Below are 25,548 nucleotides of genomic sequence, written 5' to 3'. Positions count from 1 at the left end.
CATTAGAAAATTTTCACCCTTTAGATTTTACTGACATTGTAAGTTCTTCCTGAGCAAGGTTCATATGTTCTGGATCTTTTATCTGCCTTGATTATTTGAAGAATGATAAACGATTAATGTTAGTTGATTGAATGAATATTTACAAAAACACATATCTTTATGCTTTAAGTATAGTTGCAAAATGGCAAAACGAAATTATTATTTTCAGGACCCATACTCTTCTCAAATCAAGTATTATCCAAATGACAAAGCATGATATTTGTAAATAAATAATTCCATTCCTAAGTCCATTATAGAGATAAAGTTGGTTACCTTCCAAAGAGGGCATAGGGCTTAATCTTTTTGATAAGGTAATCATAATATATTTGATATATGGAGCTAGAAATAGATTTATATATAATTATATTTACATAAAAAGCAAAGTCATAGTGCTGTAATTCAGAAAAAAAATATGCCTATAAAGAGATTCTTTAAAAAATCCACTGGAGAGACCTTCAAGATGGTGTAGGAGTAAGGAGTGGAGATCAGCTTCCTCCCCACAAATACATCAGAACTACATCTACATGTGGAACAACTCCTACAGAACACCTACTGAATGCTGGGAGAAGACCTCAGATTTCCCAAAAGGCAAGAAACTCCCCATGCACCTGGCTGTGTGGCTGACAGGGTGTTGGTGCTCCGGCCGGCCAGGTGTCAGACCTGTGCCTCTGAGGTGGGAGAGCCAAGTTCGGGACATTGGTCAACCAGACACCTCCTGGCTCCATGTAACATCAAACGGTGAAAGCTTTCCCAGAAATCTCCATCTCACCTCTAAGACCCAGCCCCACTCAACGACCAGCAAGCTACAGTGCTGGACACCCTATGCCAAACAACTAGCAAGACAGGAACACAACCCCACTCATTAGCAGAGAGGCTGCCTAAAATCATAATAAGGTACAGACACCCCAAAACACACCACCGGACCTGGTCCTGCCCATCAGAAAGAAAAAATCCAGCCTCATCCACGAGAATATAGGCATCATAACAAAGGAGCACCTCAATACATAAGGTGAATGCTAGCAGCCATTAAACGGGAAATCGACAGTAACACAATCATAGTAGGGGACTTTAACAACCCACTTTCACCAATGGACAGATCATCCAAAATGAAAATAAATAAGAAAACACAAGCTTTAAATGATACATTAAACAAGATGGACTTAACTGATATTTACAGGACATTCCATCGAAAAGCAACAGAATACACTTTCTTCTTAAGTGCTCATGGAACATTCTCCCGGATAGATTATATCTTAGGTCTCAAATCAAGCCTTGGTAAATTTAAGAAAATTGATATCGTATCAAGTATCTTTTCCAACCACAACGCAAGGAGCCTAGATATCAATTACAGGGGAAAATCTCTAAAAAATGTAAACACATGGAGGCTAAACAGTACATTACTAAATAACCAAGAGATCACTGAAGAAATCAAAGAGGAAATCAAACAATACCTAGAAACAAATGACGATGAAAACATGTTGACCCAAAACCTATGGGATGCAGAAAAAGCAGTTGTAAGAGGGAAGTTTATAGCAATACAACCCTACCTCAAGAAATAAGAAACATCTGAAATAAACAACCTAACCTTACACCTAAAGCAATTCAAGAAAGAAGAACAAAAATACCCCAAAATTAGCAGAAGGAAATAAATCATAAAGATCAGATCAGAAATAAATGAAAAAGAAATGAAGGAAACAATAGGAAAAATCAATAAAACTAGGAGATCAGCTCGGTGTTTTGTGACCACCTAAAGGGGTGGGATAGGGAGGGAGATGGAAGAGGGAAGGCATATGGAGATATATGTATATGTATAGCTGATTCACTTTGTTATAAAGCAGAAACTAACACACCATTGTAAGGCAATTATACTCCAATAAAGATGTTAAAAAAAAAAACAACTAAAAGCTTGTTCTTTGACAATATAAACAAAATTGATAAACCATTAACCAGACTCATCAAGAAAAAAAGGGAGAAGACTCAAATCAATAGGATTAGAAATGAAAATGGAGAAGTAACAACTGACACTGCAGAAATACAAAGGATCATGAGAGATTACTACAAGCAGCTATATGCCAAAAAAATGGACAACCTGGAAGAAATGGACAAATTCTTAGAAAAGCACAGCCTTCAGAGACTGAAACAGGAAGAAATAGAAAATATAAACAGACCAATCACAAACACTGAAATTGAAACTCTGATTAAAAATCTTCCAACAAAAAAAAGTCCAGGACCAGATGGCTTCACAGCAAATTCTATGAAACATTTAGAGAAGAGCTAACACCTATCCTCCTCAAACTCTTCCAAAATATAGCAGAGGGAGGAACATTCCAAAACTCCTTCTATGAGGCCACCATCACCCTGATACCAAAACCAGACAAAGATGTCACAAAGAAAGAAAACTACAGGCCAATATCACTGATGAACATAGATGCAAAAATCCTCAACAAAATACTGGCAAACAGAATCCAACAGCACATTAAAAGGATCATACACCATGAACAAGTGGGGTTTATCCCAGGAATGCAAGTATTCTTCAATATATGCAAATCAATCAATGTGAAAAACCATATTAAAAAATTGAAGCAGAATAACCATATGATCATCTCAGAGATGCAGAAAAATCTTTTGACAAAATACAACACCCATTTATGATAAAAACCTTACAGAAAGTAGGCTTAGAGGGAGCTTACCTCAACATAATAAAGGCCATATATGAAAAACCCACAGCTAACATCGTCCTCAATGGTGAAAAACTGAAACCATTTCTTCTGAGATCAGGAACAAGACAAGGTTGCCCATTCTCACTGCTTTTATTCAACATAGTTTTGGAAGTTTTAGCCACAGCAATCAGAGAAGAAAAAGAAATAAAAGGAATCCAAATCAGAAAAGAAGAAGTAAAGCTGTCACTGTTTGCCGATGACATGGTACTATATATAGAGAATCCTAAAGATGCTACCAGAAAACTACTAGAGCTAATCAATGAATTTGGTAAAGTAGCAGGATACAAATTTAAGGCACAGAAATCTCTTGCATTCCTATACACTAATGATGAAAAATCTGAAAGAGAAATTAAAGAAACACTCCCATTTTCCACTGCAACAGAAAGAATAAAATACCTATGAATAAACCTACTTTTTTTTTTTTTTTTTTTTTTTTTTGTGGTACGCGGGCCTCTCACTGTTGTGGCCTCTCCCATTGCAGAGCACAGGCTCCGGATGCGCAGGCTCAGCGGCCATGGCTCACAGGCCCAGCCGCTCCGCAGCATGTGGGATCCTCCCAGAATAAACCTACTTAAGGAAATAAAAGACCTGTATGCAGAAAACTATAAGACACTGATGAAAGAAATTAAAGATGATACAAATAGATGAAGGGATATACCATGTTTCTGGATTAGAAGAATCAACATTGTGAAAATGACTATACTACCCAAAGCAATCTACAGATTCAATGTAATCCCTATCAAACTACCGATGGTATTTTTCACAGAACTAGAACAAAAGTTTCACAATTTGTATGGAAACACAAAAGACCCCGAATAGCCAAAGCACTCTTGAGAAAGAAAAATGGAGCTGGAGGAATCAGGCTCCCAGGCTTCAGACTATACTACAAAGCTACAGTAATCAAGACAGTATGGTACTGGCACAAAAACAGAGATATAAATCAATGGAACAGGATACAAAGCACAGTGATAAACCCACATACATATGGTCACCTTATTTTTGATAAAGGAGGCAAGAATATACAATGGAGAAAAGACAGCCTCTTCAATCAGTGGTGGTGGGAAAACTGGACAGCTACATATAAAAGAATGAAATTAGAACACTCCCTAACACCATACATGAAAATAAACTCAAAATGGATTAAAGACCTAAATATAAGGCCAGACACTATAAAACTCTTTGAGGAAAACCTAGGCAGAACACTCCACGACATAAATCACAGCATGATCCTTTTTGACCCACCTCCTAGAGAAATGAAAATAAACAAATGGGACCTAATAATACTTAAAAGCTTTTGCACAGCAAAGGAAACCATAAACAAGACCAAAAGACAACCCTCAGAATGGGAGAAAATATTTGCAGATGAAGCAACTGACAAAGGATTAATCTCCAAAATTTACAAGCAGCTCATGTGACTCAATATAAAAAAACAAAGAACCCAATCCAAAAATGGGCAGAAGACCTAAATAGACATTTCTCCAAAGAAGATATACAGATTGCCAACAAACACAGGAAAGGATGCTCAACATCAGTAATCATTAGAGAAATGCAAATCAAAACTACAATGAGGTATCACCTCACACCAGTCAGAATGGCCATCATCACAAAATCTACAAACAGTAAATGCTGGAGAGGGTGTGGAGAAAAGGGAACCCTCTTGCACTGTTGGTGGGAATGTAAATTGATACAGCCATTATGGAGAACAGTATGGAGGTTCTTCAAAAAATTAAAAATAGGGGCTTCCCTGGAGGCGCAGTGGTTAAGAGTCTGCCTGCCGATGCAGGGGACGCGGGTTCATGCCCCGATCCGGGAAGTTCCCACATGCCGTGGAGCGGCTAGGCCCGTGAGCCATGGCCGCTAAGCCTGCACGTCCGGAGCCTGTGCTCTGCAATGGGAGAGGCCACAACAGTGAGAGGCCCGTGTACCGCAAAAAAAAAAAGTAAAATTAGAACTACCATACAACCCAGCAGTCCCACTACTGGGCATATACCCTGTGAAAACCATAATTCAAAAAGAGTCATGTGCCACAATGTTCATTGCAGCTCTGTTTACAATAGCCAGGACATGGAAGCAACCTAATTGTCCATCGACAGATGAATGGATAAAGAAGATGTGGCACATATACACTGTGGAATATTATTCAGCCGTAAAAAGCAATGAAATTGAGTTATCTGTAGTGAGGTGGATGGACTTAGAGTCTGTCATGCAGAGTGAAGTAAGTCAGAAAGAGAAAAAAAAATACCATATGCTAACACATATATATGGAATGTAAGAGAAAAAAATGGTTCTGAAGAACATAGGGGCAGGACAGGAATAAAAGCACAGGCATAGGAATGGACTTGAGGACACAGCAAGTGGAAAGGGTAAGCTGGGACGAAGTGAGAGAGTGGCAGGGACATATATACACTACCAAATGTAAAATAGACAGCCAGTGGGAAGCAGCTGCGTAGCACAGGGAGATCAGCTTGGTGTGCTCTGTAACCACCTAGAGGGGTGGGATAGGGAGGGTGGAAGGGAGACGCAAGAGGGTGGAGATATGGGGATTTATGTGTATGTATAGCTGATTCACTTTGTAATAAAGCAGAAACTAACACACCATTGTAAAGCAATTATACTCCAATAAAGATGTTAAAAAATAAAAACCATAGGAAAAAAGAATCTACTGGAGTCTTTCAGGAAAAAATTTTCCTGCCTTGCACACACACACACACACACACACACACACACACACACACACACCCATGGTTTAAGAATGAGGTCAATAGTAGACCACATCCTCTGGGTCACTAACTTAAGAAGGATGAAAAGAAACAGAGCAACACTGAAAATGTTTATGTTGAAAAACAAAAAAATCCTACCATATTTTTTCTTATTTGCAAGGTTAATAGAATTACTAGAAGGAAAATGGTGCATTTGCATAGTTTGTTGAATAAATAAAGCAAAGCTTTATTTTAGATTTACTAAAACCACTTATTAATTTATCAATAGTTTAAATGTTTAACCCGTGTGAAATTTGCCAAATGCATATGACACGGTGGTGAAATAAGTATCAATACTCAATAAGACTTGAGTTTCCTAGATGATTTTGAAATTTAAGCATTCATTAAAATTACTTATTAGGGATTGTTAGTTTCTACTAAGCTCAAGCATGTCTTGTCCAAAATTGCTTTAGGCCAAAGAGAATTAGTTACTTGACACTGATTTTTTTCTTGATCATATTTTATAATTCTTGTCATCTTTTTTGTCTTATAAAAACAATAGTCTTATTTATAAGCAATGATTAATTTTCATCTTTTTAAGAAGTTACAAAGTTTATTGTTTAAAAAAGCTTTCATTTCATTTCATTTAGGAAATTTTAAGGACATTCACTGTCTTTGTGAATTAATTAGCTTGGTATCTTTGAAATTCAGTTCCTAATTTTGGGGTTAAAAAGCAAATACTTGTGTCTCTAAAGGTTAGAGCAGAAACAACTGTGTTATAAACTTTAATAATACTATACTGAAATTTTAAATTGCTATGGATTCTACAAGCAGTTTATTAGTGGTTTTACAGCATTTGATAGATTCACCTCAGCAACTAAAATTAGTCTGGGGTTGTATTTTTTATAATCACTGTACAGAGGACTTTTTTTTTTTTTTTTTTTGGACAGAAGAAAGTTCTGTGATACACAATTTTCTTAAAAATTCAAGCAGATGCATAATAAGCATGTTTACTATTTTTTGCTAAATTTTTAAATCCATGTTTAGAGACCTCAAAAATTTGATTTACTGAAAGAGAGCTCCCACCTAATCCATGAATGTTTGGGGAGAAAATAAAAAAGAATTCAAGTTTAAGGGAGAAATATATCATGCTAGTTGCTCATGAGTCCTCTGCACAAGAGGTGGAGAAACAATCCAAAGTGTGCTATAGGGATACAAGGAGTTGATAGGGACCAAATATTGGCCCTCCATTTTCTTTGTATTGTAAACACAGTTTGTATCTTTCCACTCCTTTAATGCAATATGGTCGACACCACTTTGAGATAAAATTAAATGTAATTTTGACTCTAGCTGTGTAGCATGAGTGTTGATGCAGAGATAATTTCTCACTTTCCATATGTATGTTCTGGGGCAGGGCAAAAATGACAGAAGAACATAGTCATTTTGGCTTTCTGAACTAAGAAAGTCTTGAGACTCTTATTGTACTGATGACGAAGAACAGAAATGAATCTCTGTTATTTAGATGCAAGAAGACATTTTGTAAATTGGACTGTTTGATTCTGTGGGGCTGCAGATGATTTTGAATCACATTATTTCAGCAGCCCTAATATTATAGCTTAAGTACTTTACATTAGAGTTTTTCTGTACTAATGAAAGTGCAACCCATTTACAATGGCTATTCTCTTGATTTAGTTGAGGTAGTAAAATGTATGTCTGAGCTGTGTTTCACTTATATTAAGGATGATTTAGTTTTGTATTATATTTTTGAGTTATGAAATTGCTTGAGGAATATCTCTTACGCAGTCTCATGTTTACCTATTATTTTTAATTAACCTGAGCCCTAGAAGATTTTTTCAGGATATGGGTCTACATATTCCATTAAGAGTAATTTTATAATTAATCACACTTCTTCTTTTAAGCCATCCCTAAAATTGTACTCTTTAAATTTGTGTGAACAGGTAAACAATTCAATATATCTGTTCTTCAGCTCATATTGAAAATCAGCCCAGAGAATGAGAAAATTATTGTTTAAGGAGAGATAGTGCCAAAATGAATATACTTATTATGGCGCTCTAAAAATGTGCCCAGGGTTAAAATATATCACCCTGAGACATTAGTCAGGAAACCTGCACAGTTAATGGGAACTCTCAGTTTGACTAATTGTTGGCATTAAGAAGGAAATTTCAAGGTCTATTAAGAAAGAAAATGAAAACCCAAGTGCATATGTGGTTTTGAGTGTATAGTAGAATCTGGCAAGGACATGAACAAAAAGCATTGAACAAAAATAATAGAAAAAGTTACAAAGAGGCTTTATGAAAGTCAAGTGCTGTAAGAAGAATAGGAAATAGCCAGGGAAGATCCAGATAGCAGCTTGATCTGTGGTTGAAGAATGATTTTTTCTCAGGATGGCAGCATATAGCTGTAGGTATGTCTCAACTCAAGCTGATCATTGAGGAACAAGTATTAATGTTTGGTAGATTTTTTAAAAGTTAGCTACATATCAAGAATAGAAAAACTAAGCATCTTCCACCTGAGCAGAAAACATTTCTAATAATAGATATCTATGCTAAAAATTTACTTCCTTAAAGGCATTTCTATAGTAAACAATTATATATACTTATTTAGATTTAATTTTTAAAATATTTTATAATTCTCCCAAACATTTGGGTTATAAACTGAGGCAAACAATTTTCTATGTGATTTTAGTAAATTGGATTAATGAGAAGAATGTCTAGGGTGATGAAGCATCTGAAATCAGGAATGTGAAAAATAGCCATTTACGTTTTATTAGTCAATTAAAATCTCTGTCAAGTCAGAACATGTTTCATTACTAAGCTGAAAACTTAATAGTTTTACATTTGGTATCCCAAATGTAAACAAAATAAAACACACACGTTATTGTAAAAAATAGCATATGTGGGCAGCCAATAGAATTATTGAGTGGCCAGTATGTAGAGAGTGCTGTATCAACATTCACAGATATTCAGAGATGTTTAGTTCCAATTATGAGTGAATAAATACTACCGTTGAGTAAATAAGCACATTTGTACTACTGCTCTAGATAGAGCTTGGTGTACAAAAGTTAGAAACACAGATAAAGCACTAAACACTCATATTTCTGCTTAGTATAAATGATGCTGACCAACTTCTGTACTGATAGTTTGCCAGACTAAGCCAAGGTCCAGAGATGATGGCTTACAATTTTATATATCTTAGCTGTGGTTTATTAAACTGACCTCATGACCTGCAAGAATTCCTGCTTCTCCCAAGTGCAGAAAGACACTTGTGTTAACAAGCATTTATTGAGCAAAAGGCAACATGTTAGGTGTCAGGTACAATATGATAAATAAGAAAGCTCACACTCTCAAGGAGCTCACATTTTAAAGACATTTCCTGTCAAAATGTGGGTGTTGGATTACCTGTGTGAAAACCACCAGATGTGCTTCTTTCAAGTGCAGATTCCTGGGCACTGTCTTCAACTTACTGATTCATAATCTTTGAAGTTCTGGTAACCCTCATTTAAAAAAATAACACCCTGCATATTTTTAAAGCGTTTTTTTTTTTAAATATTGTTGAGTAGTAGATTCTTCAGCAGAAATTTATGTTTAGAATAATGTAGTAATAGATATGCTTAGGAAATTGCAAGCAGGAGGAGGAACTTGCAGCCCAACCTAAAGGGATGGGAAGGCCTCCTGTAAGAAGGAACATCTAAGGCTGACCGTCCCAGGAGGCACATGTGCCTATTGGAATAAGGAGCATTATAGGGCCTTTCTAGGTAGCAGGTACTTCATAAACCAAGGAAGTGAGGTTAGAAATAGACTGGTATTGATAAGGAAATGCAAGGACTTTGTCTAGGGGGAGAGTAAAGGACACAAAAAAGAGCTATGATGTTCCAAAGTTCCAAATCATCAGGAACTTTGAATGTTAGGTTAAGGAACTTTGATTGTATCTTGTCTTGGTTTTGATATTCAAAGGCAAATAAAATGAATTATTAAAGAATCAAATCTAGAGAGGGAGACACAGAAGAATTTTTAACACTAAGGCTGTTCTCTCCAGTCAGTCGTTGCCATGGGGAACCGTGGTATAGAATTGCCAGATTGCCCAGTCTTTCAAAAATAGCCAAAAATCTGGTGTATTCATTAGAATTAGGTTCAGCTGCAAATAACAGGATATCCTAAAATAAGAATGAAATTATTTATTGCTCACAGATTGGTCTGGAAAAATGCGGTCCTGGGTTAGGATGTCAGTTCTGTTCTACCAAAACTATAGGGAACCAGATTCTGTCTCCGTCACTCCCCCACCATCCCTGGGCTAAACTCACGTTGTTCTAGTTCAGCATGTCCAGGCAGCAGAGGAAATGACCAAGATAATGGGGAGAAGAGCAAACTCATTTAGAAAGTTACTGGAAACTTCCATAAGATTCTCTTCTTTGTCTACATGCCTAGATGCAAGGAGGACTGTGAAATGGATTTTTTATTCTGAATAACCATTATAACATTTTATTATTATGGACAAAAATCTATCTGTCTATTTATCTATCTATCTACCTATCTATTACTGTGTATGATCAATACTAATAGTACTGGAAAACAAAAATGTCTGAGTGATACAAGGCCTCTAAGCTACCAGTTTATTTATGGGAGTCTTTGGTTTATGGGATTCTTTGGATATTATTAAGTAGCATAGTGAGCTGTTCAATATGTAGAGAGGGGGTGTATTCATAAGCTATTTAAGTAGTCAGATTGTCTGGACTTGATGACTACATTGTTGGATAAAAGATAGAATTCAGGAATTACTCCCAGGGTTCCAGTTTGATTTATTTGGTGGATTAAGATGCCACTAATTTGGACAAAAGAATAAGAAAAAGTTCATTGATTTTTGGGAAAAGATGAGTCCGTTTTTGCACATGCTAACTCTGCATTGGCATACTGCATGCATTTTGATATTAAAACTAAAGGTAGGGGAGGAGCTTAAATAATAGATTTAGGACTTACAGCATACGGTAAATGAAACCATCATTATAGAAGAAATTATCAAGATAACATGGAAGCAGGTATAGATTGAAAAGAGCAGTGATAATAGGACTGAATACTGGCAAAAATGGTTATTCAAGAGCTGATCAAAGAGATGTAAGACCAGATGCATCATGAAGGTAAATGGCTGAGAATTGAAGAAAGTTTGAATGTTAGCTCAGCAGATGTGCTCTAGGTAAACGTCCACAGCATTTGTTAATTAGCAGGATGCCAAATTCAGTGAAAGGGGCGGTTTCTTAGGGAGGAAGACAAATGCCAGTGTGTTGATGAGTGAATGGTAGGTGTGGAGGTGGATATAAGTGATTACTGTATATATAAAATTTTTGTGAAAATTTGGTAAGAAGGTACTAGATGCAGCTAGGGGTTAAAATAAGATCAAGGGAAAATCACTTGTCTAGAATGGGATACATATGAGCATATTAATTGGATTAGAAAAAGAGACAGTAAGGAGGACAACTTTTGAAGGTGTCTAAGTTGGATGATATGATTAATTGACCAGGGTCCAAGGAAGAAGGGATTTAAGGCATCGGAACATAGATTACTCTTTAAAGGATGAGAAAATATGGACGATGTGGCTGCATGTAAGCTTTAGTTTTGAGGACAAGAATTTATGGAAGACCATTCCTCACCAAAACAATGTTATTAATTAACTTATGTGAATAAAAGTGGAAAGTAGAGATGGAAAGAATTCACAGAGAGATCAGAAGCTCCAGCCGAATTAGGAAAAAATGAATTTGTAATACTGCCATTCAGCAGAGGAATGTCTGAGTGTATGAGTGTGTGCATGTGTCTTAATGCATACTTAGGTAATTGGATGAAAAGACACACATGATGCTGACCCAGATAGGCATTTGCTGGACCTATTTTGTGGAAGCATAATGATGCAAATACTTTAGATGACCTGAATAGAGAATTAGTCAATGGATAAATAACTGGGTCCAAACTAGAAAGAAAATGAAGAATATTTCTAATAGACAGGAGCAAGCTGAAAGAATTAGGACAAATGTGGTCTCTAAGAATTTGAAGAGCAGATTCAGCAGAAATGGGTTTTTGGAAGAACTGAAGAAATGGAGTCTGTGGTCAAAATGAAGGATGCTAGGATAAGATTTCTGAGCTAGAATACTCCCTGGTAATAGAAGTGGCTGGCTGAATTGAAATAAGGGCAAAAGTTTTGGGTATTATATTCTCCAAGCATTTCGAAGGCTATTAGTTGTTTGGGTATGTATCATTACTTTATAGAAACTTGTTATGCATATTACAAAGATCAGGTTAAGATTTTGACACATAGGCCTAGGAGTTAAAAATGAATCTTCTATTTCTGTCAATTATTTGATTTCTAACTACTGAAGCATCATCTAACTTTCCTCAATTTTAAATACTATAATGGTAAGATAGAAATAATAAAGGTAATTTACCTTCTATAGTGAGTAATGAAAAAAATTGTTCTTTTAAACAGGAATCAGCTGTGGTCTTTCATAGAGAACATTATAACCAGAAAGATAAAATGTCTCATTACAGCTCACTGAATAAATTGCAGCCACTCTCTTCTGTGGCTTAGTATTGCAGACACCCAGGAGTAGCTGTAGATGTTCCCACTGATTTCGCTTAGAGGTGACAGTGATCTTTCTGAAGTTCCTTATGCACTGAAATCTGCAGAGAATTTGATTACAAGTAGGACATCACCCATCAACATAGTCCCACAACCACAACTGAAAAATCAGTTGAACAAAGAAGGAAACACAAGATTCCTTTACTATTTTTAAGGAAGAAGTTGTTTCAACACTAAAAGGTAATAAGTAAATTGACAGTGTTTCTCAGAATAGTTCTCAAGAGACTTAGTATGTTGCTTGCACATCTAAAGAAACACCTGTATCCATTTCAAGATGAAGACAGCCTAATATTTTCCACGTCCAAGATAAATTAATATCCTAAAAGCAGAATTCAGGGATCTCCTCAACTCATGTGAATAGAAGTAAACTTCTTATCCTAAAGGAATAATAAAAATTTCTTGTTTATCAGCCAGCAGTAGGGATTTATTTCTATCATGAATTACTTTTGATGAAGGCCTGAAAAACTAAAAATATGATTAATGTTAGGAATTTTAGGTCATGAGGTGAGTTAAACAGAAAAACAAACAAAAACACCACCAAGTAGGCCATGGTTAGAAGATATTTTGGATCCAATCATATATAGAAAACACAGCCATAATTTTACAGCCAAATTTTTTATAAAAATAAATGTTTAAGTAAGCAAAGACTATGTGCAATTATACCTTTTAAAGATTTTTAGATTTTTCTAAGAAAATATTTTCAACTTTAAAAAATATAACAAGATAAACTTGTTTTCATTTTCCTCCTCAATAACAATTATTTGTCTAAATTAACTTAGAATTTTCTGGGACTTCCCTTGTGGTCCAGTGGTTAAGACTTCACTTCCTAGTGCAGGCGGTGTGGGCTGATCCCTGGCCAGGGAGCTAAGATCCCACATGCCTCATGGCCAAAAATCCAAAACATAAAACAGAAGCAATATTGTAACAAATTCAGTAAAGACTTTAAAAATGGTCCACATAAAACAAAATCTTCAATAAAATTTTTTTTTAAATTAACAGATTTTTCTTTGAGTTGTTCAGCATTTTGTGCTATGGGTTGTGTTTCCTTGTGGACTAGAAGTTATACCAAGTGGAATTTTGCCTAATAATCACTCTATTGTTTTACAGGATTCAATTATAATTATAGATTTAGAAGATACCTTAGACATCAGTCTAATCCATCTTTCCCATCTTTAGATTTTAAATAGGGAAATTGTTTGTAAACCATCCAAAACATTTGATTCATTCCTAGCTTCTAGTCTGAAATTCTTATTACAGCCAGAGGCTCTTTCTCTGAAATATAGGTGAAAAAATAATAGGAAGTGTGGGAGAATCAATGAGGGAGAATGTTCACTTTTTGTTTCTCCAAATTGTTATTTACAGTTAAGACAATTCATTGGTTTAATTAAAAATACTTTGTATGCATTTCATATGTGGCTAATCAGGTTGTGATGGGACATTTTGATACTCAGAAGAACAGAGAGAAGACTTCAGTCATGTTTAGTAGGTGATGAAAATGGAAGGTGTAGTTGGCACAATTACTCCTCACGTTGGTGGATGGAAAAAAGGGTGGGTGACTGGATTTGGGGTTTGAATTCTTGGGAGAAGAGCGTTGCATTGGCAGATGGCTATGGTTTATACTGCTTTTGCTCCTATAGTTTACAGACAGTATTCTCACCCTCTGTTTCACATTCTGCTAAACACAGTAGTCAGTATTGGTGGGTTATAACTGGAGAAAATGTGTTCTCATTATGTGGCAGGTGAAAAGGTCAGGAGTAGAGAAAACCCCACTCTTACTGAAGTGACAGAAATGTGCTTCTGAAATATTACAATTCTGATTTAATTTCTCCATAGTAATGATTGCTTAACTGACATATTTCAAGTGGGTCAACTATCTTAAGATATTATTTTTTTGGCAGCAGGCAAGCTGTAATAAGATACAAATATACATAGAATTCTAAATATTGATCAGTGACTGTAGAATTACTATTACAGACTTGGACATAAGTTATTATAAGATATTTTGTGGAGTTTTGTGAGTTGGACCTAAATTCTTACCATTTTTAAACTTTATTGATTCTTTGCAAAAATATACCCTGTGCACTAAACAGTATGAATTTACAAATTGTTTCCTGAAACAGTGTTCATATGCACGTGATGGGGTTTTATTCACTCATTTATTTAACAGAAACTGTTTTGGGAACTAGAGATAATATTATACCATAGTCCTATGTTAAAGGACCTTATGGACCAGAAAATAAAATTGTTCTTATTTTCTCTATTAGTTATAACATATAATTTATATCATAAAGTAAACTTTGTAGATTGAATCCTGCAACAAAAATTATATATATAATTGTATAATTTATAAATTATTTTTCTAGTGTCAATCTATTAATTTTCTTATCTGTAATGGGGTGGGGTTTTCTTCTTATTGGAGAACGTGGGTATGGTGGTATTGTGACTTTTGTTTAATGGTGATATTAATTGGAATGTTTTTGGAGTTTCATTCATTCATCAAATATTACTGAAAGTCTAAGATGTGACTAGTATGGAACATGTTTGCGAGTGCATTGTAAATGGAATTATCTCCTTGGAAATATAAAATCATCAGCATAGTTTCTGATTCAAAGCTAACAGAATGGGAAAAGATGAATGGCGTTTTTGACAGTAGGTAAGAGGAGGCTCCAATAGTCATTCTGTACCTGGGGAAACACAGATAAGCAGCAGTCAGTTTCCAGTTGTCTTCAAGAATTACTCTGGGTCCAACATGCTACATTTTCCTCTATTTGATGGAAAGTAGCACATTTCAAGCTCCTTTGATGTTTCCCAGGAAATATACCTTTTAAAATAATGCAAATATTTATATTTTTCAGGGATAATTATATCATTTGCAAAAAATGGCAGATGTGTGACTATCTTGAGATAACGTTTATGACTCCAAATTTTACTCTGAAGACAGCCAGATAGATAGCTTTCTTTATATGTTTTCCCAAACAAAATGAGCCCAAAGTTAAATATTTGTTCCAAGTTAGCAATTTATGTTGCCAGTGGGAAGGTACAGCTCTATTCCTTAAGGGCGTTCTTCTTGAATGAATGTTAACAAGGTTTCCTTCTTTAAACACCAATGTTTGTCTCTTCCTGTTTCTCCATATACTTTCATGCAACAGTCTAATTGCTTCACACAATCAACAGTGATTAGCTTTACCCATGGTGGATTTCATCATAGCATTCCAGGTTATTTTCCAGTGTTCCAGGATTAATTTGTATTTGGCCTTTGCAAGTTATCTCATTAAATTTATTATTGCTCCTACGGTAACAAAATAGAATTGAATGAGTTTTCAGTGGTGCTATGACTGATTTTAAGGATAATGACGTTTTTGACACTTCCCAATGCCATATATCATGTAATGATAAAATGTTTTGGCTAGTAAATGTCAATATAATACAACTTATTTTTACTTTTACAATACACATTTCTATTTTCCCTAAATTTGTCAAGCAGAAAATTCAGACACTTCATTTTAATTTATTTGCTAATAAGGTTAAATTAGCACATGTTTTCATAGGAGTCAACTAATCATAAATTCAGATTTAAAACTAAAATGACATATGTAATAAGTGTTTGTCATAGTCACAAAGACTGAATGCCTAGGTAAGGTTACTGCAGAGAAGATATAACAGGGTTCATATTTTGCAAAATAGCCTGACCTACTTTCACTTTTCTTAGAATATGTTAGGTAGACAAGAGACAGAAGCATTCTGCCATCCAGAGAATTTACCACTAGTGTTAGAAAACATTAGACTCAGCCCTGTCTGGGAAAAAAATACATTCCTGATTCTGTATTTTATGAAATTTTGCCCCTTTATCTCAGACACACAGGAACAAATGTTTTAAATGCCAAATACAACATTAATCATTTTCTAAATAGATTAACATGTGAACACTCCAAATGATTGTATGCCAAAGGGAAATATGAGATTGCTAAAGAAAAACTGGAAACCAAAATGGTTATTCTAAATATCATTATGCCTTATAATATACTATCACAAATATGTGCACATATATCATAATAGGTGGTTCTGTTCTCACAGGCATCTTCCAATTGTCATAGCCTAAACATCGTTTGCTGCACCCAACTAGAAAAAACATACTGTATCCAGCAACCTCTTATAATGACAACTATTATGGCAAGTGAAGCCAATTTTAAACATATAAGCTTTAGACATATAGATTTCTGTAATGATAATACATTTTTCAACATAAGGTATTATATGTAGAATACTGTCAATGCTATTTTAAAGCATTTCTTGTAGATTTTACTTGATTTTTAAGAAATAAGAATATATATATATATATATTTTTTCCAGAAATCTTACTGTTATAGATAATTGATCTTTTTGTTGGGTATTGACTGCCACATATTTCTATGTATTTATTTTAATTTTTTAGATATTTAAGCACTTTTTCCTGTGGCCTAGTTACCAAAATGTTTTGAAAGAGAGCAGACATTATTTTTATTAGTGTGTATTGGTATTTGTGAGAATATATTTAGATATATTTTTAAGTTTAGCTTGGATGAGATTGAATTTTTTGTGTGTGATTTTGAAAAAGAATCCTATATAAAGTGAATTTAGATTTTGTGTGATTTTGAAAAAGAACCCTATATAAAGTGAATTTAGATTTTGTGTGATTTTGAAAAAGAACCCTATATAAAGTGAATTTAGATTTTGTGTGATTTTGAAAAAGAACCCTATATAAAGTGAATTTAGATTTTATGATTTTGTGAACTGATTAGCACTTTATAATATTATAGCTCTAAGTATTTAATTTTAATTACCTTACATTAAAAATAAAACAAATGTAGAGAAATAAAGATATTTATACGTGTTTCAAATCAAAGGAAAAATAAGGAATGAATTTTCATGTTTCAGTGAGGTATTAACATTTGTTTCAGTACCATTGCTAAGGAGGAAAATACACATGTATCAGGTAAAATAAAATGTACACTAAAAATGCAATTGTATAGAATTCAGGGTCTTTGTAATTTATTATGGACTAATAGAGATATTCAAATGAGTATGCAGTTAGATAAATCATATCTTGAATATACATCAGAAAGAACTCCATCTTGGAGAGTCTTAAGATCATTGTCAGGGTACCCCTAAATCCTACCTTCTTGTTGACTTAAATTTTCCCATTATTTTTACTTAACATCACTGTTTTATTCTTTACATACTCCTTCCAAATTATCACAAAGTTTCATAAATTAAAAAACTTTTCCTTAGAAAACAGTTTGTTATCTGTCCATGATGAATAAAGAATGGAGTGGCATTTATTGGAGGAGTGGTTATAGATGGTCTAGGTGTTCCTAATATAAGAGTTGATCTTTACTTTTTTTAAAAATTTTTATTGGAGTAGAGTTGATTTACCATGTTGTGTTAATTCCGGCTGTACAGCAAAGCGAATTATACATATACATATATCCACTCTTTTTTAGATTCTTTTCCCATATAGTTCATTACAGAGTATTGAGTAGAGTTCACTGTGCTATACTGTAGGTCCTCATTAGTTATCTATTTTATATATGGTAATGTGTATATGTCAATCCCAATCTCCCAATTTATCATTCCCCCATAAGAGTTGATCTTTAAAGACTGTTCTGAGGCAGATAATATCATTTAGGGAAGGTACTGATTGCAGACCATAGAAATATAATTACTAGAGTAATAGTGGAAGGAAATAAAGAGTAAGTTGGGGGTCAAGAGGTAGGTTTCCCTGGCAGTAGATGGTATCTCTTGTCACAATGCTTTTTGCATATACCTGGAGTTAAAGCAAGCCAGACAAAAGGAAGTCAAGGATTAAAAGGCATCATACGCCTTGACTGGGTTTTAAGATATGATCACTCTATTGTTTTTATAAGTAGAGTGCATGATGAAATCAAAGTTTGAAAATTTGTTCTTAACTAATGAAATAAATGGAGAAGAGGAAGAAAGTAAGGATGCTGTTAAAGAGGTTTAAGCTAAAACTGACTTAGCTTTCAACTATAGTTCTACTGGAATATAGTAAAAAATGAATATGTCCAGGTAAGAATATTAAATTCATAGACCTCCTCCCTAAAAGTGGCATTTCTGTATTTTACCATTGTTGTTCAGTATATGTTTTGGACCATCTATTTATCATATCAATAGCCAAGGTACACCCTTTTTTAGTGTTTCAACGAAGTGATTCTCAATTTACTATGTACTCTATTTTAGAATCACTAATTAATAAATGAAGTTTTCTTTTGAGATCAGCAACACATGCCAAATTCGCAGTTTGTCCTGGACTGAGGATTTCCAGGGATGTGGGACAGACTGGAATGAATTTCTCTCCAAAGCACATACACATGCCTTAAAGACCACTTTGGAAGGTGAATGTTTTCTCTACATTTGCTTGACATTGTAGAGAATACAAATAATCAAGAAGTATACTATCTTTTTGTTTAATTTACCAAAATGTTAATGGATGCTTTTTTCTTCAATCTTTGAGGTGACCTCTCTACCCAGACCCATCTACTCATCTGAATACCCACCCCCACCCCCTTTCTCTCTCTCTTAGGTTAAGAACCTTCATCCTAAAATAACCACTTTAATTCCCATCTCTGTTCTAAAGGGATCTAGTAATATGGTGGCCATGTTTTCCAAAACCAAAACCAAACACATGGTTTAACTCTAATTAGTACACTTTCGTGTAATACCTGACATCAGAAATGTCCCAAATAAATCTGGATATATGGCTGTGCAAAAAAACTGCAACTTTAAGATTTGAAGTTATCAAACAGAAATTCAAGTAGAATGAGTTGATTTCATAAAGAATATACGCAGTACGCTGTTTTACTGCATGCAGTACTTTTAGGCCAGTAAATGTTCAATGGATATTTCTTCTAACACCCAGAGTAAATACGATGTGACAAAATTACTTAAAATATTTCCCGAGTTTCCTATATTCATTGTCAATAGAATTGCATCATCCTTATCCCATGCTTCCCATAAATTGACTAGTTTAATCTATATAGTAATTTGACATACATCCTTTTACAGACAGATTTTTTTTTTTTTTTTTACTAAATCTCAGTCACAGGGTTAAGTAAGAAATAGCAATAAATACACTAGTTCATGAGTTTACTGAAGCTATAGCTTTTGAGGTCATACACTTGTGATATAAAGGAGTGATTTGTTAGTAACAAGCTTTTACATTTATAGACTACATTTCCTTAGCTGCTTCTTGGAACTGAATAATTCTAACTTAATTGTCCTCTTTAAATCAGATTTACTATAGTGATTTCCTTTGCAGCATTTCAAGAATAACCATATTATTCTGCAAGGAAGTATCTAATGGAGTATTTTAGCTTGGATCTTTCCTTGGGGCCCCACTTGAAGAGATCATCTGAGAAAATATTAGTCCCTTTTCAAATGTCTTCATGATAGCACTTCTGCCCACACTAAGGGAAGGATGGAGCACAGAGGTTGAAGGGAGTCATACCAAATTGTTTGTAAGATTTCATTTTTATTTAGTCATCTTTAAGTGTTTGACGTACATCAATTTATAGATATGAAAAAAAGATTTTTGTTTTCCTACCCTGTGACAGAGTTTTCCTACCAGTGACAGAGTAACTGGATACTAATAAGTTAAATATATGGAATGAGGTTCACTATCTCTTAAAGTCCCCCAATGTTGTATTCTAGAAACCAGTGTTTAGAAAAATAAATATCTCCCCCCAAATCTCACTTCCACTACTGGAGTGATAACTGGGTATTAGGAGCAACAGGACAAAGCTCTATGTTTTGTTTTCTCCACTAAAGTTTTATTTTGAAGATTTATTACTTCTTTTAAATGTGCCATATATTGTTGTTATTTTAATTGATCAGATACAACCAAAATACTGAAAATTGTCATCAGATTAGAAAATATTATCTATGGTTTTTCACTGCTTCTCTTTAAAACCCAATTATTAATTTATCAAAATATGAGAGACGGTAACACTTGAGCTGTATGTTACTATAACACATTCCTACATCCTGGTTACTTAATTTTGAATTATCACCACATATTCTTAAATATTTTTTATTGTATAGTTTTTGACCACATAGATATCTAAACTATGATCAATGATTTTTGGTTTATTGATCAATGGATATTTTTTGGTCAATATTTTTTTTAAAAAACCTAAGTTAAACACATAATAGTCCTACTAGTTCTCTACATTTTTAATATGGCAATTCGTTTGATCCAGAGAAAATTATCATTACTCAGAATAATTCTCTGTTATTTTTTAATGTATATGTTAACCTGGTTATTGCTATTTAAGAACTTAAATGTAACATGTATGGAATATCTGAGAATGAGGAGATAATTGGTTTTGTAATTTCCCCATGTCCTTTTAAAAACAGTACAACTCCTTCTCTTTCTCTCTTGACCTATATCTCTACCATTATACTACTTCATTTCTCTGTTCCCCTTGGAAACAGAGCATCTTGTGGGTTTTACTATTTGCTATCTTCAATTTCTTTTCCTTCATTTTTGCTTTAAACCCCTCCTTCAGGCTTTTGTCTTTACCACTTTCTGAAATTGCTCTCTCCAAGGTTACTGATGACCATTACATTGTAAATTTCAGTTGCCATTTTTCAGTCCCATATTACTTGAATTATCAACATTTGAAGCAGATCATCATTTCTTCTCTTCTTCAAATGCTTTTTTTCCCTTATCTTCCAAAATTCCATTCTCTTCTAGTTTACTTCGTCCCTCACTGGCTACTTTCTTTCAGTCTCTTTGTTCATTTTTCCTCATCTGCCCAACCTCTTCACCTTTGAGCATCCCCAGGTCTTCTTGCCCTTGTCTTTTCTGCCCTTCTCTTTCCTCACTGCTTTGGTATTCTCATCTGGTCTTGTAAAATTAAACGCCATCTGTGCAGTGATGACTGCTAAATTTATATCTCCAGCCTGGACCTCTTCCCTGAACACTAGGCTTATACATTTATCTGCAGAGTTGCATTTCCATATGGATGTTTAGTAGGCAGACCACAGTACCATGTACACAACTGACCTCATGGCACTTCTCAAACTCAGTTTTATTACAGCCTTCCGCATCATAGAAATGGACAACTCAAGTTACTCAGGCAAAAAACTTAGATATAATTCCTAATTCCTTTCTTTCTCACACATCCCAGTTCCAGTATGTTAGCAAATTTTGTTGGCTCTACTTAAAAATATGTAGGCCACATACCCTATTGTTTCCCCTTTTCTAATTAACTTTATGTCATAGCACTTATCAGCATATTAATACTTTATATATATATTGCATTTTAAAGTTTTCTTTTTTATTGAATCATAATTGACATATAACATTGTATTTTGTTAGTTTTAGGTGTACAATATAATGATTTAATACATGTATATTTTGAGAAATAGTTACCACAATAAGTTTAGTTAATTTAACATCCATCACCAAACACAGTTAATATTTTTTTCTTGCAATGAAAACTTTAAGATCTACTCCCTTCGCAACTTTCAAATATATTATGCAATATTAGTATATTTGGTCATCATGCCATACATTACTTCCCCAGGACTTATTCATCTTATAAATGAACGTTTGTACCTTTAGGTCACCTTCACTTTGCTCACCCTCCCCACTCTCTGCCTCTGGAAAATTCCAATCTGTTCTTTGTATCTATGAATTTGGGTTTTTTTGTTTTTTAAATTTGTTTTAAGATTCCACTTATAGGCAATATTATGCAGTATTTATCTTTCTCTGTTTGACTTATTTCACTTAACATAATGCCCTTAAGTTCCATCCATGTTGTCACAAATGGCAGGATTTCCTTCCTTTTTTATGGCTGAATAATTAATGTAAATAATCATATTTTCTTTGTATTTTCTTCTTATTTTTGTATCTCTCCCAGTTATAGCCTAAGTTTTATGAAGGATTTTTTTCTCCTTTGTTAGTGTATCTCCACTAGTGCTAAGCGGGCAGTAGGCACTTAAATAATTATTGAATGTATTTATTTTTTATTTCTTTATAATTTCACTAACTCTTAAAAGATTTAAGATTGTCTTTAAGATTTAAGTTGTCAGTTTAAAAAATCTGCATATAACCAGTTCATTTAAAAAATACATATTTTTTACATACCTTTATGTGCCAAGCCTTTTGTCAGGCATGTTGGTTAAAGAAAATAAAATGCAGGATCCTTGCTTTCAGAGCTCCCTTCTGACTGGGATTCGATCATATTAATAAACCATCAAGGTCACTGTAATGCAGTTGTAAAGCAGGGAAAAGCCATGACTAAGGTGGCATGAAAGTAGGAATGGACATGAAATCTCTGTGTACTTATGCAAGTTCCTAAATATCTCTCTATCCTAGGTCCTCCTCTATAAAATATGGATAAAACTTTCATGTGCTATTGTGTGGGGAACAAGTCTGGAAGTGAATATGGATCAGCTAGCTCTGGTTTGGCATAAGGTAGACATACACTTAAAATTAATCTATTCCCTCTGCTTTATTAGGTACTACCTTGTGATGGTATACATAACTTCCCAGCATTCAGGTATCAAATGATAAAATGATAGTTACATGTAAGTATGAAATTTCAAAGTTGAGGTAATATTATAGACAAGCTAAAATCTGATAGGTAATGAGAGTCATTGACATCTTTTTAATTAATTAAAATTACATTTTTTTCTAATAGTCTATATAATAGATCAGAAATGAGGAAAGAAGGGATATCCGTTAGGTTATGCTAATACTCTACAAGAATATTAATATGGATTTTAAGAGGTTAAAACAAACAAACAAAAAAGCTCATGAACATATGGAAAAGATATTGGGTGTACAGAATCTACTGGACTTGGAAAACTATTAGATATGTTAATGGGGTAGGAGAAAAACTCATAAATGACCCTGGGAGTCTTTATCTTGAGCAGAGACATCAACAAAGACAAGATTAAAAATATTAGCAGGCGTTGGGGTGAATGGTGAAGTGACAGGGTGAATATAATTTGAATATAATTGTAGATATAATGAATTTGACATACACAGTAGACTGTTCTTTCATGCAGGGAGAGAAAGTTAGAGGCCACACATAGGTCTTTGGAGGTGCACCAGAAGATAAAAAGGGAAAGAGTTAAAATAATGAGTAAGAATTGCCAAGGATAAACATATTTATAGACTTATCAAGGATATAGGCAGAGGACAACAGGGGTAGTTAGTAATTCAGCAGGAAAAAAATTTAAAGATCAAGAGATTTTTCCAAACAGGATTTTCTCAGAGGTATGAAGGAATTAAGGAAGGAAGCTAGGAAGGCAAAATAAAGGTAAAGCTATAAATACTATGCATAAGAAAGGACCCACATAAAAAGGGAAAATTCTTGGAATCTTTGACTACCTTGATGATGGAAAATTGTCTTCAGGGAATAGGGGGCCAGGGAAAGATTGGGAGCTTGAAAAAGTGGGTAAGATTATGGATTACTACTAGAGGAGTGATTGACAAGGGTATTGAGAGTTTGGGACAGGCCCTTTGAAGCCCCAGATAAAATATTTAACACACATGTATAGTGGTGTCAGTCAGCTGAGCTTGACTGTTTGGAAGCACAAACAAAGATGTTTGGTTTGTAGGCTTTTGGGAACAGAGAATTGTCAAGGAGTGAATTAAATGTCAGTCAGGGTAGTGAGGTTATTGAGGAAGAGAAAGCCTAGGTTATCTGAAGCAGGGAGAAGAACTGAGGACTAAAAGAGACCATCGTTCAATGTACTGAAATCACAACTTTTTCTCAACATACAAGTGGCCATGGAATTGTCTATTCTATTTACTTCCCAGACTTCTGTAATGGCAAGTACTTCTCCTCAGAGGAAGGCAGGTACCCTTTTAATTTAAAGGGAAGCAAGAGGAACTGGTATCATTAATAATTCTTATGAATGATTGAGAGTTACTTGAGGGTAGATAGATATATCAAATGATGGCTTCTCAACAAACAACATGACAGTGTAAAAGTTTGCCTAAAACAAACAAAAGATAGAGAATTTAAAATAAGTATAGAGGCAGTGTTGTACCATTGGAAATGACCAATTTTAATTCATCATACATTAATTCTTAATTAACCATGGCTTTTAGATATCCCATTGACAAATTTTAAGGTAACTAAAATAGTTTACATTTTTCTTTATTCCTTATTAATATTAGAATCTTCTATTTTATTGTACATTTATATTTACCTTTCTCAATTAATGCTCACACCATTATTTATTTTGATCTTGGTTCTATTTCCTACGTTAAAATTCCACTACATATACACTTGGAAAACATGAAAATAAAAAGGAATAAAAAATTCCTAAATATTTACCTAAGGATACTTTCTATATTTTCCAAAAATCTTTGAATAGCTAATTTGCATTGTTAAAATCTGGTTGTAATCATACTACATATAGAAGACTAAATATATTTTTATTTGCCCATTTTCAGCTTATATATTGTTTATAATTATGCAATTTTAAAAATTGCAATTTATTATTATTACATAATAAACAATCTAGTGAATATGTTGACTTCTTTTTTCACTTTCATTGCTAACTTTGGGACTGTCTTAATTCTTATAGAAGTTGAAATGTCACCAAGAGAGATAGCTTAGCAGCAGGCTACTCCAGTTGCTTCAGACTGCAGCCAATTTACTTAGAATCCCAGGATAACAAACTTCTATTCTGTCATCATCCCAAATTCCTTCCAGGCAACACTGCAAATATGTGGAGTGGAAAAAATATGAACATGCAAATGCATGACTTATGTAATTACTGCCATCATTATTAACATAGGAATATTGTTTTTATTGTATTTCTGGTTGCTTATGACTATTTGTGGATATCTTTTCTTGTAATTCAGTTTTAGTTGGTTCAATGAGTATTTTGACCTAGGTTCTAAGAAGTAGAATTCATTGGCCAGAAGTATTTAAAATTTTCAAATGATATGACCGGTTCAGCATGAGACAGACCTGAATTCAGGACTCTTGGGAGAAAAACAAGTAAGGTTTTCTCAAATGCCTCTTGCATTTTCTGGACAAAGAAGTTGAACAAACAAAATGGATATTCAGAAAATGTTGGTATTTTATTCAGATTTGCCTTTAATGGAATTCATCAAGCAGAACCAATACTAAGAAAGATCTAAAAACATTAAGAACATAAACAATTCACCAAACACAGGGGATAAATCAAAACTTTCTTACTTGCATGTCACAAGCTGAGCATGCTTCTCAAGCAGAATCCATAAGGCTGTGAATTCCTGAGCAGGTTTTATTGATGTCAGTCAGTCAGTAAGCATTTCCTGAAGACATCTTTGGGATGTGATGCTTTGCTAGAAACCCATATATTTTCTCCTGATAAATTTGACAGATACTTTAGTGAGAAATGCAAAGTCATAACTAGCTTCACACTCATTTTCCACT

This window comes from Lagenorhynchus albirostris, chromosome 18, assembly GCF_949774975.1.
Source record: "Lagenorhynchus albirostris chromosome 18, mLagAlb1.1, whole genome shotgun sequence".
Lineage (NCBI taxonomy): Eukaryota > Metazoa > Chordata > Mammalia > Artiodactyla > Delphinidae > Lagenorhynchus > Lagenorhynchus albirostris.
Note: the sequence above shows the minus strand (reverse complement) of the source record.